This window comes from Hetaerina americana, unplaced genomic scaffold (genome assembly GCF_022747635.1).
Source record: "Hetaerina americana unplaced genomic scaffold, ioHetAmer1.1.p SCAF_9, whole genome shotgun sequence".
Classification (NCBI taxonomy): domain Eukaryota; kingdom Metazoa; phylum Arthropoda; class Insecta; order Odonata; family Calopterygidae; genus Hetaerina; species Hetaerina americana.
Window position 1 is genome coordinate 80,472,942 of NW_027287538.1, and position 15,340 is coordinate 80,488,281.

The following is a 15,340-nucleotide window of genomic DNA, read 5'->3' on the forward strand; positions in this document are numbered from 1 at the left end:
TTGTGTGGGGGAGGGGGGAAGGAAATGGCGGGAAATGAGGAATTTTCTGCGCGGACGGGAGGGGGAGGTGTGTGGTGGGAGGATTGGGTAGGTCGTTTTAGGACGGCGGGAGGATCGGAGGGTTGGGAGTGGGTGTCGAGGCGGACTGAGGGCGGGTTTAGGAATGGGAATCCGAGGAGGGGAGGAGTATTAGGGACTTCAGGGGGCGTCGAAGCAGAACGGCTTAATTCTGCCAAGGATTCTCCCTCCCCTTCCCACTCCTTCTTTCCCCTCCGTCGGCAAAGCCCCCTCTCCTCCCCCCCACTCTCCCTGATCCTGAATATCCAGATAATATGCTCACAGCGGTGCCTAGCAATGCGTGCCATGAATGACTGAGTCCATTTCGTTTGTCGACGTTTCGCCCGATAACGTTTTCTACCGCGGGCCGACCCGTTGGCGGCTTGTTCTTTCTCCCTTGATTCGACCCATCTGCACAGGTGGGTGTTTGAACCCTACTCGTCGGGATGAAAATAACGTTCACCTATCCAGCCCATGCATTACAAATTCACGGTCAACCATTCTTTTAAGACTTCTGAGTGCATCTGAGTACGTCAAACCCTCTTTGCCCCCCTAGGGACGCTCTTATTATTCCTCTTAATGAATCATCCATAGAGATGGCCTCTCCTCGATAGTTCTAGCATCAATTTTGCTAGTTAAAGTTTGCTAACCTCAGCTTTCAACTTTCTCCGTGGCAATTTCAATGAATTCTAGATATGTGCATGGCTGGATAGGAATTCTGAACGACTATGATCTCTTTGAAAGAAAATGGAGGACATGAGAGATTTCCTGTGGTCATGAAGACTTGTCGTCCGAACCACTATCAACTATCATTTGAACAGAGTGAAATGTCGATAACTGTTTATTAATCAGTGCCATTTTCTCAATATTTAAGTCCTGCATGCTTTTCCTGTAATTTGTTGCCGTGTCATTACATTAAAATTTGAGCAATCATGCCAAAAATCCAATCGCACGCAATATAACTCAGGTGTATACGTCATAAATTAGAAACTATTCGTAACACTGCTCCTAACCATGCCTTGCTTCCAAAGGTTGCTATCGAGGAGTGTGCTCCCAGTCACCAATCCGAACGTAAAGGAAACCGGTGGAGGTTTTGAAACGGCGTCAGGTTAGGATACAGAATGCCCTGAAAGAGTGTGCGTGGGAAAGTTTCCTAGGTATGCTAATATATACTTAAGCAGTGATTTCTCCCCTCTAAATGTTTGAAAGCACTTTTAGTATTTGAACAGGCATTTACCAGGAAGAGCTCATAAGCGGTCACATAACTCCGTAAAAGGGTTGCTGCTTGTTTGCCTGACGGCCGATTTGCTTTTGAAATCACAAAACTAACTCCATATATTTCTGTAAAATATTCACAGAAGTAATCTTTTTATGGTGGACGCACAGATGTATGTCCCATTTAAATGTTATAAATTATATTTAGCAACAGCGGTTGCATATCTAGATGTTGACTTCACCTTAGATTTGAGCACGCAACTCCATAGCTAGTTCCCCAATAATTTTCCCGCTATCCGTCTACGGCGATCAAAAACACGGATTCACCCAACAGCAACAAAATTATTGAGACTTTGACGTAATTTTTTATTATCAATCCAATATGGCAGGCCAATGTTGTATATTTCTTGCTTTATGTGACGCTTCAATCCAAGCAATGTGCCAATACTTGTGTGATGAGCTATTCCAGCATAAGTGAGACATTTGGACGCCATTTCAACTGGAAACGGGCCAATGTTTCGTTAGATTACCAATTAATTGACTAAATAAGCTGAAGCGTTTCTTTTGGCATGTTTATTGATAAGTGTACCATGGATATTGCCGCATTTTGTTTATTTTTAGCGGTATCCTAGCAAACGCCATTTATTTTCAGAATCCCCATTTTATTCACTCATTTTCGCCAAAAACTCCTCACAAACTGGTGAAATTGTCCACTATCTCTGATGTTCTCTATTGAGAACATTAATGTAAGCTTTACTTTTAATATTTATTGAGACTATCTCCTTATCATCGATTTTTTAACATAAAATGGTTATTTAATGCTCTCAGAATTCCTCTGGGTATCAGGCGAGGTATTTCTGTATGCGATATGCATTTGAGAAATCATTAGAAGTAGTAGTATTTCGGTTTGAAGTTCCATCTAATTGACCGGGTACATTCGGCCTCTCATCCATTTTCTAGATATTTCCATTTTTATCACAAACATTTCTATCTTTAAATAATAATAATGAGGCAACAGAGAAATTTTGAGGCCTTGAAGAGTGATTTAAAAGTTTTACCCAATAAATGTTTGATATTTCAATAAACACGTGAGCAGTTCCCACTGAGCGACGTGATTTTTCCTCGATCGGTCCATCCATCCACCAATTCGTTTGTGACATTCGTCCGGTGTGAGTTGTAAGTTCGCGTTTTCGCTGTACCTCTCCTGGGTGCATCTAAACATAAGATGGATAGCTTTGGCAACCGATACCCTTTAAACAGAGCATTCATCTCGGGGGTGAGAGAAATAACAACCAAGGGAGAAGAATGGAGGGCTGCAGTAAGCCAATTTTATGATTGAAATACTCATGATGGAGAACCCTTTTCATACTCCTAACCGTTCCGTCTCACGTTAATTAAACGGTTATATGAGAAAGCACACACTCTCTCTTTTCATTTATATGGTAAATGACTCGATGAACAGGAATAAATTATTGTTGGATACAAAGAAATTATAAAATATTGTGATGCACATTTTTTTGTGTTAAATTAGGTTTTCCAAAAAGGCAAGAGGAGTTGAGATCTACTGAAGAGCCCCCTCATCAAGTCCTCGGTCAAATATTAGAGTAAGGCAAAGAGGAGTCCATACATTACAATTAGGTAAGGGAAACAGCTTTCAGTACAGTGCACACGGACATTCCTTAAATAAACTCTTCGCGAATTGTGAATGTCTGGTATGAATGTATACCCAGCAACACACAAAGACTGTGGTCTACATTGTATCATGGAGGTGCATGCATGAGGGACTTGTTGGTTCCGTGACTGCCCTGACCCAGCAACGTCTTGTTTCTGAAGGTCAAATATTATCTAAAATATAAATCTAGAGAGAAATTCATTTCAAATATTGAGGCGCAAAGAAAAATAATGTTTCATTAAGATTCTTTACTTTTGCAAATTAAATTATAATTGTCATCGCAGCTTTTTCCGGGTGTTTATTCACGATTCGCGCTTGTGTCCAATTAGAACTTATCCGAATATCCACGAAGAGATGTCTACTATGAGACTGTCCCGCAGGAAAGGAGTGGAAGCGAAGGATAAGGCGAGAGAGGAAAGAATAAGAAGATCCTTCGGGTGACCTACTTGCGAGGAAGAGAGGTGGGAGGGGGAGGTGGTGTGTTTGAAAGGAAGTGAGCGAATGGCGGTGAGCGAGGAAGGAAGTTCGAAAAGACGCCCTTCTCGCTGGAAAGATGATATCGCGATGCCGTTCCTTCCAACGCCCCCTCAGTACAAAGGCGAGTCTCATTACATTTGTCGGCCAGAAGACAGCCGTCGGAGGCCTTCTTCACTTCCTTCTTGTCGGCGACTGGGCCAACGCGCGGCCGAGTTAATTAATTGTGCGCCCCCGGCGACAAACGCGTGCATATCGTGGCCGACGCCGGAACTGGGAATGGGCCCTCGTTAACGCCGCCCCAGTCTCAATAGCGACTATACCTTATATGGCGCGTGGTTGAATGGGGCTGCTCTCATATAAACGCGAGACACTACCGTCAAACATGCTAAGGAACGTGCAAAATACACCATTAAGACATAGCTAGCCGTTTTCGCTCCAAGTTCGATCGGTCGTAATCGATCCTATTTTCACAATTCAAAAAGAAACTCGAAGTTACCATTTTTGCATGGCGTAGATGATTATTTGTGAGTGCAAGCGTGCGTGTGTCTACGCATGCGTAGAAAAATATATTTATGTGTAGGTGCATATGTATACTTAAAAGGCTAGCACCCTAGTTGCCCTTCCACACTCCTTTCTTCTACATAATTCCCCGCAAGTCGCCACGGGGGTGTAGGTCTCCCTTGCGGTGGCTTGCGCTGCATCGTGTGAATGTACACAGATGCTCTGCTTTCCCGTGAAAACCTGAGGGCGCTGTTAGCTTTGGTTCTCTCTGCAATTGGCACCGACATCGGTTTCACCTGAATGTGGTGACTTCAGAACTTTTCTTGCGGAGCATTCATTTGAGTCACCATCTGAGGAATATATGAGCTATAGTCGGAGTGAGCACCAGCGTGAGTGGATTTTGAACTAACATATAGTCTAGCTGTAATTAACCCTAAATCGATTCGCAATTAGCTTTTTCATCTTACGTATCGTGTTACAAGTAATTGTGGTAATTTTTGGTCCTTGCTTTGTTTTGATTGTTTTGCTCTTTCATGATTTCATTTTGTAGATGATAAAGTGTAAATCATTGGATGAAATTGAGTTTTATTGTGTACTTGATATAAGTTGAAGTTGCTGCCCTGTTATAATATCCCACAATGAACCTTCCCTTAGAAGTTCGTACTCCCTAGCCACTGATCACTGCCGGTAGGGTAAGGATCAGACCGTCGAGGAGGTGCTTGTCACCTTTGCCCCCGACGATCGACGCTTATGTACGGGCCCGCACCGTGTCTGTGGTCCAAACTAAATGGCAACGGTCGATCTCGGACGTAGGCATTGCCACCGCTGTCCCCGAAAGGGCTAAGATTATCCTTCCTGGCCCGCAGGCTACCTTGACATGCGAATCTCCTCACGATGATTTCAGCACAATTGGAAGCTAGTGCTCCGACAGTCTTCATCTCGGAATTTCCGCCGGGTGGCCATGTCGCCAGCTAATGCTCCAAGTATCTCTTCAAAATTTCCATTGAGGTCACGCGCTCGCGTACCCCTTCGTCAGTGCGGCGGAATATGCGTGGTGTGTGATGAGGTTTGAATGAATTACCAAGGAGTCATTGGTCGAAAAAAATTTCAAATTGGTTCATTAAGGCTTGATAAATTCTTGGTTTGATGATAGTGATGAGTTGGAAATATTAAGTTTACGCAGGTGAAATTTGTGGATATTTATTGTGAAACAAGCCAAAATGAAATTTTTAATTGCTAAAATAAAATAGTTAAGAAAAGGTTTTCATACGCCGCAGTGGTAAAACAAGTTGAAATCATGAAGGATATAAATTATCAAGGATGGTCCGGTACATTCAAATTATATATTTATGTAACGACTCAATCGGTACGAGATTGAAACTTAATAGACTCTTCTTCCACCGTACGTTAAATTAAAGACAATTACAAATATACATGCCTTAGGTGGAGGAAAACCCAGGCAGGCGGGAATAGAACCCACGACCTCTGGGTTGGCAGGAGAGGACGTAACCCCGCCATTGCAACTTTATGATTAATCTATAAATTTATCTATAAATCTCTAATTTTGCCATCGGAAGTTTTCTAATGAATTCATACTTCTTTATTAGGCTATCCAATGGATTATTCGTGTTCGAGGGCAATTAAATGATTATGGAAAACTAAAGCATGCTGCCATACAGCCACGGCTTATTTTTAGGAACAGCGTTACAGGCGGCGGCTACGAGTGATCTTGTGTGGGGAATTCAAGAAAATCCTTTTTCAGCTCCCGAAACGGCAAGGCTGAACTTGGACCTTGGAAGTTTCAAGTGGTGTTCCCCTTTGACCTCGGCGTGGCCTTGAAAGGACGCCGCCAGCGTGGTGGTCGCTCCGTGGTGCTGCGCTTGATGATGAGAAGCACAGCTCGAGGCAAGCACTGCAGGGCATCTCTTTACGCATAATTCACTTTTGAAAACCTTCAAACGGGAGGAACGACCTCGTACGTCTTCGCTGTGAGCCACTTGCGACCCCTCCTCCCGCCGAGGCTCAATGTGAGCCAACGTTTTGAAAGAGGTGGGCGTACCAACCAATCAAAAAAGGTCTCCGTGCGCCAGTATATATGAGTCCTATTTCGCATTCATTTTTTCATTGTGAATCTTATTAGCAATGCAGGTGATACATGTACCCGCTTAATTTAGTATAAAATATTAACTAAATTTCTTTGTGTTCCTAATAATTGTCCAGCAAATGTGAACTATCCCAGATAATTATAGATTTGTATTGAGAAATTTCAGTTGCATCTCTTGGTGGTAGTTATTGCGCATTCTTGGGTAAAAGTAGTGAATGTTTCGCAATTCTCGTCTTCCCCCCTTAGTAAGTGCTCGTAAGCATCCGTAAGGTCTCCTCCTAGCCACAGCCTCTGCTACTAGACAGTGGAAGTATTCGTTCGTGACTTCATAGAGAGCTGAACCGATTCCATTGACGCCGTCCTGAACGTGTTTGCCCGGGCACACCGAGAGGTCGAAGAGCGAGCGGCCTCACCGCTGGCAGCCGAGTGGACGGAGCGAGCGGGGATGCGGGAGGCGCAATCATAGGTGGTTACAATGGACGACGACGGAGTTTCCTCGCGGCGATTCACCGAATTAATTCGGTTCGCCCTCGGGCGATGCTGGGGAGGGAGATGGATGGAGTGTTGCATGGGCGGGGAAGACCCCTTCTGCGTCTGACGTCGATCAAACCGCACCTCTGGAAACGGACAAATTCATCCCCCCCCACCCCCCCGGGCCAACGACTTCCCACGCGGCCGCCCATCGTGATAGTGTCGACGCCGTTGATGCTCTAGCGACGAAGTTTCAAAGGGCAAAGCCGGCCGGCCATCGGGACGCAGCGCGCTGATTAACTGCCGCCGAAGAAGCCCTAGCGACGGCGGCGGCGGCGATTGAGCGAGTCATTGGGGTAGACTTGGGGGAGTTAAACGGGGGTGGGCCGGTCATTCGATCCCCCCCCTCCTCCCTCTCCCCCCTCGTCTCTCCCAGAGTCAACCCATCCTCTTCCTGTCGCCCAACCCCTTCAAATCGCTGGCAATTCCGCCGTGGCCACCACAATGGGGGAGGCCACCCATGGAACGGGACATGCTGCTAACACCCCCTCCATTGTGGTCCTCTTTGTTCTACTCCTCTTCTCTATGATACAAAGACCTCTTGGGGTTTTCATGCCTCTCCTTTCAACGAAGATCAAAAATAATGATGGAGAATATGTTTCTTGTTGTGAAAATCGCGAAATGGATTCCCCATAGAGTCGCGCTTATTTAATCATTTCAAGCCAAACTAAAGTCTCGGAATCTAAATATTTTTGCTCAAAGCATATTATATTCTTCTGATCTATATATTTCAAGCTATTTAATAAAGGGAATCTGAGGGAGAAATGGTATCATTCTGTTACAATACGAGTAATCTATTTATTTCATGTTGATTTTTTGAACATTCAATTACAACTATCACGTACGGCGCATAGCATAAGCTTCCTCCAGTTCATTCGCCGTGTTTTCTTCTTTACCTCTTCATGTATTCCTTCTTCTCTCATGCCATCCAACTCTCCTCCTCCCCATTGTTTCCGCACTTATCCAATGTTCTCTCCTCTATCAAGGCCTTTCTCATCTCCTTATCTCTCAAGATCTCCTCCAACCATTTTTCCCTCCGCCTCGAATACCCCCAAGCAACTACCTCTACCATCCCAGTACTCTTGTTCGGTGGTTAATCTTCCTCCCTTACCTTACCTCTGTTTTCTTCATTCTTTTCTTTACCTCTATGTACCCCTAAGCGCACCAATCTATGCATGGTTTGTATAAAAATAATCGGGAAAAGTTTCGGCAAAATAGGTTTATTTTGAATATTGCTACAATGCCTCTCAAAGTTCATCAAAGTTGCAAGAGCGGCTTTTCCGAACGACTCGAAGTCTCCCTGATGGGTGGATTCCGGAAGGTCCTTAGGGGTACGCCTGCAAGCTTCTTTGACGGCAGGACCGACGGACTTCTTAGGGACCGATGAAAGTGTCATTTGAGGGAGGATTTCACTTTTGGGAATAGGAAATAGTCCAAGGTGGTGCCAAGTCGGAGCTGTAAAGGGTTGACGAATCGTTTCGATATCGTTGCAGGAGGTCTTCTTCGCAAGGAGACAGACACTCGACTCTGCTCTTTTGGTCGTCCGTCAAGACCTTCGGGATGAGTTTAGCGCAGATCTTTCGCATCGCCAAATTTTCTGTGATAATGGTATGCACAGTCATCTTATCAATGCCAATACCATCTGCGATCATGTCCACACTTACCAACTTACGGTCGGAGGTCAGCACTTTGCGCACTCGTCAGGAAAAAATTGGTACCGAAAATTGTAATACAACCCTTGTAAACACTGTTTGCGCCCATGACTAGATTTTGGATTCACACACAAACGCAGGTTTTGGATGAACGTTAAAAACATATGGTTCTAGTATTTATAATTTTTTTTTAAATCTCAAATCGAGGGTTTATTTAATTTTAGTTCACATTATACAATTCTGCAGCTCCATTTTCTTTTCGTCTCGATTTATTTCTTATTATTTACACTAAAATGTACCTTGTAAAATCTTTTTTCCTCATTCTAACAGGCTAACCTCTTTCCTTAACTACTCTTTGAATACGTCCTTCGAATCTCTTCATTGCGACGTATCTCATTAGCCCTCAACCTTTCCCCATCCCCTAAGATATTTCGTAAGTACTCAATGTTCAATATCCTAGCCTCAAATATGTTTTAATTTCCAATACTCATGCATGCCTACCTAATATATGTTTTTTGTTTCAACCATTACCTTACACGCCACCAAGGGGGTGCGTGGTTTGGTGTTTGTAGCTGCCATTCAGCAGGGATATTGATTGATGATTTTTTGCAGTGGCCAGCTGTTGCTTTAGAATTTTTCGATAGACGATGAATGATTTTCTTCTAATGCTCTGGTGACAGCTGGCGAGGGAGGAAACAGTCATTCATATCGCTCTTTTCGGCAGTAAGGGTCCCTTAACCTTTTGCTCTGATCCCATCCACGTCAAGGCTGTCATTAATTCCTTCTTGATATCATTAAAGCTGTATGATTTGTACTTACATGATTATTTGAAAGTTTTGTATATGGTATTTACGCTTTCATTCACTTCCTACATCAGTTTTCCAATAATATTTTGACACTTTCTGTCCATTTATAACAGTTATTATTATAAAGGGGCACTTTTGATTGTAACTTGGTGTACGTGAAAGCAAGCCTTTCTGTATCGGGTCCCAAGTGCTCGACGCGTTTTCAAAAAAAAAAGGTCTAATCGATACAAATAACTCGCCTCCATAAACATTTCATTTCATTATTCTCCTGCCCTTCCGTTGATGAGGTCATGTTTCTTAATACAGCTCCGAACTTTTCTCGATGTATTTTTCACATGAGATCCTTTGCTCTTGTTTTTACTTCGAGTTACCCTCATCAATTCACTCTCATAAATATTTGTTTTAATCATTAACCCCGTAAGTTTTACTCTAAAAAGTTCACCGTTCTCACGACGCTGGTACATTATTCTGCCATAATAATTGAAGTGCTCCTAGTTATATCTATTGCCCTGCTACCTTGATAATAACTTAGCTTCAAGTTTTTGAGATTCTTGTAATATGTTTCAATCTCTTGTCTGAGTCTTGAGAGAGTTTTGTCATTAATTTTATCATTTACTTCACATTCAACTTCTGTGTGCGTTTCAATTGATTTTTCAGCTATTTTTCCTCCAGCTCTCTTGGGCTTCAGCCTGCCATTTTGATTAAACCAGAAAAGTGGAAGTTTTATATTCATTAGAATATAAAAAATGTAGTATTGAGGAATTATTTGCAAAATCTCGTATGTCAATCAAGGTCTGACGTGGTGTGATTTAATAAACATTTTACTTCTTTTTTTACATGCCCTCGTCCACTTAGATTTTAATCCTTCATACAAGGGTTAGGAAGATTGAAGCATCTCGGCGTCTGCGGATTCTAGATATAATTACTAGCCCTCGGGAAATTTAGTTCTTTTCCGTCTGTGAAAGCCTTGGGAATATTCTTGAAAATATTCTCGTCATCCTCATTTTTCGTTCGGAACACTTTGACGATGTATTTTCCATGTTCAATCATTTATTAGGCTACTGGGCGTAATTCACTCACGGCACTATTATTTTTCCTTAAAAGAATATAAAAAGAATGTGCATCAAAGTAATCTTTTGTTATTACCAGATAAAAATAACTTATCCAGCTAATTTTCGCGGAGAAGTGCGCAACTATTCATTTTATCACGACCATACTACATCATATTCACTTTTGTTTCACTGAATCAGTGTAAGTAACCGTATGCTCAGAGTGTGGAATGGCTATAAAATAATTTTGCACTTGGTTATGTGTCAATTCCGCATGAGTGGAGACTTTAGAATCTTTAAATATCAAATTGCAGCTCACATTCTCAAAGTAAATTAGACGGAATAAATAAATTCCATTTTAATTTCTTCGACGACGCCTTGGTATGAAACTTGATTGTCCAAGTATATTATACACCTTTATGTCCTTATACGTTTTAACCCCTTGTTGAGAATGGCCCTCTTATTTCTGGGCCCTATGACAATGCACCTGTACATTCAGCATGACCAGCTCCTGGCTAAAAATTCAATCACCTTCATCCTTGATCATCCTCCTTTTTCGCCAGATCTCGCCCCCTGCGATTTTGTTCCTATTCCCAAAATGCAAATTAGTGATGAGGGGACATCACTGGGAAGATGTGGACACAATAAAGCAAGGAACGACGTAAAAGCTACAAAGTCTAAATCCTGAGGACTTCGAAGGGCGTATTAAACAGTAGAAAAGAAGATGGAATAAGTTCATAGTAACGATTGGAGAGTACTTTGAAGCGGACAAAATCGATGTAGACTAAAATTTAAGAAATGAAGTTTTCTGGACTCAGTTCCCGCATTTATTGGACAGAGTATTCTCATTGTAAGAGAAAGTTGTAATAGTTGGGATTATAATCATATTAGCTTGAGTTAACATGGCAGAGGAACCTAATATAACCATAGATGTGTGTAACTCTTAAGTGAAATCTCACTGATGTGAGTAATAATGTATATGAAGTTAGCATCAGTGGCCAAGACAAAAACACAGGAACACACAAAAAAGAAAAGAAACTCACTAGTTATCGAATTTTCGTTGGTCCAAGACACCTTTCTCAAGGATGAGAAGTACTGCAATATGCTACTGCTTAAGGAGGTTCTTTCCTTCTCGTCCTTAAGAAAGGTGGCTGGGGCCAACGAGCATTCGAAAACTAATAAGTTTATTTCTTTTTTTATATTTTTGTCTTTATCCAGTAGTGTTAACTTCATTTACATTAAGTATTTATGTATATATATACATAAAAATACATATATACAAATATATATATATATATATATATATATATATATATATATATATATATATATATATATATGTATGTATATATATAGTCGCGGTAGTCCCGGGGGTAGAGCGTTGGACTACTGACCAGAGGGTCCCGGGTTCGATTCCAGGGCAAGGCACTCCGGGCACCTGCAGCTCCACCCAAGCTATGTGATTTTTCGGGTACCAGATCTTCCTGGGAAAAAAATTATCGGCACACGAAAGGAACTGCCCCCCCTACCCTGATATGTGAATTTCACCCGCCGCATAGGGCTTACTACTGGGTGAACTCTACCAGCAACTACCAAACCGACCATCGGGTTGATTACTGTGTTCATGGTTTTATATATATATATACACACCCACACATATATACATAAATATATATATATATATATATATATATGTATGTATGTATATATATATATTTGACCGTGTTGGTCCAAAACACTACCGAGATACGTAAACTGTTCTACCTGCTCTAGCTTTTGCCCTCCTATTTTAATGTTAAGCTTGGCCTTTTTCTTTCTAGAAAGTCGCATAACCTTTGTTTTCTTAATATTGAGTCTCATCCCATACCTGTCGCACTGAATTTCCAATTCACTAAGCAATGCTTGCAGCCCCTTGGCTGACTGACAAACTAAAGCTTGGTCATCAGCAAACCTAACTGATTTTACGAATTCCCCGCCCACTTTCATTCCTACCTCGAGTTCTTCCCATGCCTCTTTGATCATTTCTTCTGCGTACAGGTTGAACAGCAACGGTGATAATGGGCAACCCTGCCTTACACCCCTTCCTAACACTGCCCATCCTGACTCCCCGTTTCCCACCCTCACCTGAGCAGTCTGAGACATGTACAGGTTGCGGATTAGCCTCCTTTCCCTCCAATCTATTCCTATTTTCTGCAATATACTCATTAGTTTTTCCCAATTTACTCTATCAAACGCTTTTTCGAAATCTACGAAACAGGCAAATACCTCCTGGTTGTGTTCTATATTCCTCTCGATTAATAATCTCATTACTGCAATGACATCACGCGTACCTCTCCCCTTCCTAAACCCAAACTGATCATCCCCTAAGTAATCATTTGCCCTACTCTCTATCCTTTTGTTTATGATCCTGAGTACAACCTTAGCTGCGTGGGATATCAAACTAATTGTCCTATAGTCCTCACATGACGTGGCCTTTACCTTTTTCGGAATAGGAACTAAAACTGATCTCACAAAGTCTTCCGGCCAGATTCCCTCCTCATAAATACTACGCATCAGCCCATATAGCCTCTTCCTCCCACATTTTCCCAAGCATTTCAAAAGTTCCACGGGAATGTTATCTACCCCCACGGCCTTATTTAGTTTCATCTCCATTAATGCCCTTTCTATCTCATTGTCTAGTATGCCTGGACCTAAGCTATCTTCCTCTACGTCATGTTCCTTTTCAATGTCTAACTTTGTTGGTCTAAGCTCTTTACTATACAGTTCTTCTACATATTCCTTCCATCTCTCTTGGATCTTTCCTGCGTCAACTATTACCTTACCGGCCTTATCTCTAACTGCTATCGTTGATCTCCCTTTCTTACTTCCCGATAAAGATTTAACTATGCTGTAAAGCGCACCGATTTCCCCCTTCCTCTGCAGACTTTCCATATCCTCGCACTGCGTCTTCCACCATGCTTCCTTTGCTTTATTTGTTGCCCGCCTCAATGTATTGTTCAATTCTTTGTACTTCATTTTGCCTAATTCTGTATTTATATTCTTCCATTTTCGCCGCTCATCCATTTTTGTAATCATCTCATCCGTGATCCATGGTTTACGAGTCCTTTTAGCGTTAACTGTTCCAATAGTGTCTTTTGCCGCTTTAGACAACCCTTTTTTGATACATTCCCATTTTTCTTCAATAGTACTTAGCTCTTTACCGTCCTCCATGATTTTCTCTACCGCCTGTTTGTATTCCTTTCTTTTCAACACATTTAATGCTTCTACATTCCATTTTCTAACTCGCCGCCCCTGCCTTATCTTTTTAAAACGTACGCTACATTTCATAACAACTAAATTGTGGTCTGAGTCCGCATCCGCTCCCGGGAAGCAAACCCCTCCCTTCGCCCACCATACCAAGTACTTCCTCATTTGTTTTCTTCTCTGTCAATTTCACCTTCTCCATTCCTCTCCACACCCACATTTCAAAAGCCTCTAGTCTACGTCTATCCTCCTGCTTCAATGACCACGTTTCCGCGCCGTACATAGCTACGCTCCATATCAAAGTTTTTGCGAGTCTTAATATCCTTACTCAACGTCCCCGTCATCAACTCCCTCCTCCTTGTGAAAGCCTCTTTGCCTAGCGGAATTATTCTCCTTACGCCCCTACTACTTTGACCGTGTTGGTCCAAAGCACTTCCGAGATACGAAAACTGCTCTACCTGTTCTAGTTTTTGCCTTCCTATTTCATTGTTTATCTTAGCCTTTTTCTTTAAAAAAAATGCATCACCTTTGTTTTATTAATATTGATTCTAATCCCATAACTGTTGCACTGAATTTCGAATTCACGCAACAATGCTTGCAACCCCTTGACTAACTGACTAACTAAAGCTTGGTCATCAGCGAACATAACTGATTTTAGTTATTTCCCGCCCACTTTCATTTCTACCTCCAATTCTCCCCATGCTTGAACAGCAACGGTGATAATGGGCAACCCTGCCTTACGCCCCTTCCTAACACTGCCCATCCTGACTCCCCGTTTCCTACCCGCACCTGAGCAGTCTGAGACATGTACAGGTTGCGGATTAGCCTCCTTTCCCACCAATCTATTCCTATTTTCTGCAATATACTCATTAGTTTTTCCCAAATCACTCTATCAAACGCTTTTTCGCAATGTACTAAACAAGCTTATACCTCCTGGTTGTATTCTATATTCCTCTCGATTAATAATCTCATTACTGCAATGGCATCACGCTTACCTCCCCCCTTCTTAAACCCAAACTGGTCCCTCTCTTGCTCGAATCTTTCTTTCTTCTAGTCTGAGCGACCTTTCCTCTCTAGTCGTATAATATTTTGTTATATTCGTCTCCACCGAAGTCAGTAACAATCAGAGACTATACAAACAAAGATTTATTTCAAGGCAAGTGTTTAAGTATTTTTGATAATATCTTTATCGCTAGATAATACAACTTTCTTCGTGAAAGCAGATATCGTACTCTAGTCGCCGAATTTTTGAGTTTTTCAATAAAATGTATTGTCTCGGATGGGCATAACCTTTTGGCTAAACGAATGCATATATAAATACTTGTATTTTTGTTTTTCACGCTTCTGCTTACTTAATAGAGATTGCACATATAGAGGTACATTCATGCACATTTTTTTAGGTAATCTACCAGTTATGGTAGGTTTTCAAAGGATACCATTATTCCTGCCCCTTCCTCACTTGCCTAACATTCTCCCCTCTTTTACAGTCTTCAGCATCCCAATGCCGATCAATACGCCCTTCATGCATTGTTTCCATCTCCATAGGATTGCTCCCAACAAACCCCTCTCCTCGTCCGCCTTACCTAGTACTCTCTTATTTGTTTTGCTTTCGGTCCATTTCACCTTCTCTATTCTTCCCCGCTCCCACATTTCAAAAGCCTCCAATCTACTTCTATCGTCCTGCTTCAGTGACCATGTGCCCACGCCGTACTTGGCCATGCTCCATATCAAAGTTTTAACCATTCTTTTATTAATATCCTTTCTAGATGTCCCTGTAATGAATTCCCTCCTTGTGAAAGCCTCTTTGTCTAACGCAATTCTTCCTCGGGTCTCTACTGCTATGACCATTTGAGTCCAAAACACTTCCGAGATACGATGCTTGCAACCCCTTGGTTGACTGACAAACTAAAGCTTAGTCATCAGAATACTGATTTTACGAATTTCTCGCCCACTTTCATTCCTATCTCCAGTTCTTCCCATGCCTCTTTGATCATTTCTTCTACATACAGGTTGAACAGCAACGGTAATAATGG